At 41.9% G+C, this 4,344-nt stretch overlaps 1 pseudogene; it reads left to right on the top strand.

Moving 5' to 3' along the window:
• The first annotated feature begins 3,865 nt into the window (after positions 1 to 3,865).
• On the top strand, positions 3,866 to 4,344 carry LOC129052774 (immunoglobulin heavy variable 7-4-1-like; annotated as a pseudogene).

Here is a 4,344-nt window from a genome sequence, read left to right on the forward strand (position 1 = left end):
GTGCTTATGGAAATCAATCCATCGTGGCAAATGGCAGCATCTTTCTTTAATAACATTAAATCATATTCTATTGTGCATATATACCACATTGTCTTTATTCTTTTGTCTATCTCCTGACAGACTGTTTCCATATCTTTGCTGTTATTAATAGTGTTTCAATAAACATAGGATGCAGATATCTTTACAAGGTGGTAATTTCATCTCCTTTGGATATACTCCCAGAAACAGGATTCCTGGTCATACAATATTTCTGGCTTTAATTCATTTAGGAGCCTTTACACTGCTTTCCATAATTGTGAAAATGTAGAGTGGTATAGCCATTATGAAAAATAGTTTCAGTTTTGAGGTATTATCCATAAACAAATAATGTTTGATTATGGCTCTCAGTGAGAGTTTCTACTAAATATGGAGGATCAGGAAGGTTTCTCACCTTAAAGCAGGGATGGATTATGAATTTGCCTCTTATTTCCTAAAAGCAAAAGATTGGAAGCATGCATGATGGAGTTGGTTGTCAGGTTTCAGGATGATCTCATAAGAGGAGAATCTGTTGGATAAAAGTGTTGAGTTTTCAGTCATAGACACACCTACACCCAATATGAAATGATGAAATCAAGTGAGGATCTAGAATGTGTTTGCTTGAAACAACAGCATATTCTCAAAGGCACCTATTGCTCCATAAGAAGGGTGATGAACTTTTGAAACCAGTAAAGTGTGAGAGCACAGTAACTGATAAAGTTATCACATTTACATGAAGTTTGTTTAATGTGCCAAGGGTTTGTACAGATTCATCATAAATAAACACAATGTATTTTAGAATACATAGATGTCTAGAGAATAATTTTCTTAGAGAAACTTCTTCAGGTTACAGAAATCTGTGTAAGTTGTAGATCTCATGGAGAAGTGTCTCTTTATGATTACTGGTCTGTTTTTCAAGTATGGAAAGATGATCTCCTTTGGAGTAGGCTTCCAATTGTGTAGATTTCTTAATTGCTTCTTGAGTTGTAACAAATGAACCAACAAAATGACTAACTGGAGTTTCATGGCTGTGTTGACAAAAACTTCTTATAAGCTTTCTGTCAATTATTTGAGACCAGATTTCCTGATTTTTTTCTCCAATAGGTACATGTTCACAAGATCTCGGGAAACCACCTCTCAGGTGCTTTAGTTTAAAGGACTAGTTTCCTAGTAAAAGAAGGTTCTGTCTAACCATGACAAGTTCATTTCATCTGCAAACCATCAAGTTTGAGACCTTATTGTCAAGAATCATATACATTTTAACTCCAATGTACTGAAAATCACAAATCTCGAATTTAATATTGATTGGCATTGACAAAAATGGTTCATTCTTGGATGCGTCCTATGTTGGTGGCTCAACATATCAGTTAACTTAGAATCCTCCCTTAGTTCCCTCTGTCTGTAGCACTGAGTCAATTGACAATCTTCAGAGTCATCCATGAAGGAGAGTCCTGAGGTTTATCATGGGATTCTTGTAGACACTCAGGGGAACAAAAGAAAGAAACAGAATTGAGGGCTGCCAGCCATTTCCATATCACTAGGAATAATTATCATCTAAGTATAAAGGTCTACCTCTTTCAGAACACCCTGCATGACAGGCTGATGCAAAAAAATCCAACCCCACAGAGGCTCCACAGCAACCCTTACAATTCTTTCAGGGAAGCAATAATCTCCAAATTAAGTGAGTCAGTAAAGCTGCTCTGAGCTCCAGTAAAAATCGGATTGGGCCTGATTTGTCTGAGTTCAATGTAATGATTATACTCAGCTGCTGCTCTGATACGGACTGAGGATGGATAATTTAAACGAGCCTGGATGCGTGGTTTGTTATATGAAAATCTGAACTAAATAAACATTAAGGGCATGTCCTGGCTAGCGTAAGGGTGAGAGTTCCTGGAAGCCCCAGCCCCTAATACTCTTATCGCCCTTTCCCCCAGGAACCTCCAGGTTCTCAGGATGAGAATCCACATACATCCATTCATGGCTCTGTTACCAGGAGACCAAACTCTCTGATAAATACACAAAGACCTTGCTCATACAGACAAATAGGCAAAGGACGTTTTTAGATCCTTATCTATGTGGCAAAAGGCAGTCTATCCCCATTACAAGCCCTTACCAGCAACCTTCCTTCATCATGAAAATGTGTAAAATTAGCCAATAGGGATACATTCAAGAAAATTTTCCTGTGATGTTCCAGCCAGAAAAGAGCAAAAATCAGCTTCACACCTGGAGACTTCCCGTATAGGCCACAGCCCAGAGAAAGAAGACCACTACAGCATTAAAATTCAACTGTAAGAACATGTAATGCTTCCGTGTTCCACACATTACGTCTCGCCAGTTTAGTCAATATAGATTAAATATGAGAGTGTGGCAATGCACAAACTCTATCTGAGGCGGAAATAGGAGAAAAAAGGTTAAAGAAAATAGAGCAATTTGAAGCCTCTGACACCAGCAACTTCAGAACCAAGAAAATGATTTCACCCTCATTCGTCTCAAATTTACTTTTCATGGGGCATCTGCCGGGCTCCAAAGTGAGACCAAGTGAATTCAATGTGCACGCAATTCCCAAGTGTCCACTTATATTCTGTTTTCTTTACTTCTGTTTGCAGACAGTAGACACATATTCAGTCTTAGTGCCAGTGTAGGGAGTGCTTTCCATGAGATGGATACCAGAAAAAAATGGCAAACATGGGATCCGTTAACGTAAAAATTAGCCACAATGTATATATATGTATGTATGTGTGTGTGTGCATGCGCGCATGCATGTGTGAGTTGAATAGCAGAGTTGGAGTGGGCTTCTATCCACATGCACGTGCACCTGCAGGTATTCTCAGGTGCAATAATCAACTGTAGGACCCGAAAGGAAATAAGAGTCTCCCCCAAACCTCTGAAGAGTTTTCGGGTTCACCATATGTCCAATGATTCAGTGCCTCTTGAGCTCCAGGAAAGGGCTCCCTGGTGACGCATATCTTTTTTTGGAGTCTCTCTGCAGAGTTCACTGGGTTTCCTAAGGCCAATTCACTATTTCAAAAGATATGTTGGTGTGAGGAGCATGTGGTGTCCGTAAAGGAGAATTCTGAGCCAAGGCACAACCACTTTATACTGAGCTGGATACACCGGTAGGAATATACTCTGTCAGCTCAGATAGAAACCTCCCTGCATGGTGGGGGCTGGGCTGCAGGGGGCGCTCCGGATACACCCAGCACAGGCTCCTACCGCAGAGCAGGTGCACAGTAGGCTGGGAAGAGGTTCCTCCCAGGGCCTGGGACTTCCTTTAAAAATATCTAAAATAAGTATTTCACAAAGACTGCTGAAGTCTGTATAAATGTCTATTCAATTGTGAGCATTTATCAAACTTGATGTTGTAATGAGAACCACTTTTACAACGGGGATTTCAAACTCTGCTGGAAGTCAGGAAGTGATCCTTTCTTATAAATAAGTGCAATGTTTGGATAAACACACTCATTCCCAAAATAACGCATTCACATATTAAGGCCTAGAAATGATTCAAGTTGCTCCTGAGACATTCAAATGTGGTTTTAAAGTGAGGTGCATGTCCTTGAGGATCTTGTTCTCCAAAGGGGGAAGCTCTGTCATCACAGAGTTCAGGGATGTGTAGGGGATGCATGGCCTCTAACAGGATTACGGCTTAAACCCCCAGCTTCTACAACTGTGTCGTCCATGTGTCATGTATTTGCTGTTTCTAATACTGGGTCAGGAATTGGGCTATTAAATAGTATCCTTCATGAATATGCAAATAACTGAGGTGAATATAGTATCTCTGTGCCCTGAGAGCATCACCCAACAACCACACCCCTCCTCAGGAGAATCCCCTAGAACACAGCTCCTCACCATGGACTGCACCTGGCGGATCCTCTTATTGGCAGCAGCAGCAACAGGTAAGGGGTCTCCAGTCCCAGGGCTGAGGCATAAACCAGGCCAGTCAAGCGAGACTTCACCCACTCCCTGTGTCCACTCCACATGTGCCCACTCCCATTGCAGCTGGTGCAGTCTGGGCCTGAGGTGAAGCAGCCTGGAGCCTCAGTGAAGGTCTCCTGCAAGGCTTCTGGTTACACCTTCACCATCTATGGTATGAATTGGGTATGATAGACCCCTGGACAGGGCCTTGAGTGGATGGGATGGATCAACACCTACACTGGGAACCCAAGGTATACCTACGGCTTCACGGGACGGTTTGTCTTCTCCATGGACACCTCTGTCGGCACGGCGTATCTTCAGATCAGCAGCCTAAAGGCTGATGACACGGCCGAGTATTACTGTGTGAAGTACACAGTGTGGAAACCCACATCCCAAGAGTTTCAGAAAGCCTAA

This window comes from Pongo abelii, chromosome 22, assembly GCF_028885655.2.
Source record: "Pongo abelii isolate AG06213 chromosome 22, NHGRI_mPonAbe1-v2.0_pri, whole genome shotgun sequence".
Taxonomy (NCBI): domain Eukaryota; kingdom Metazoa; phylum Chordata; class Mammalia; order Primates; family Hominidae; genus Pongo; species Pongo abelii.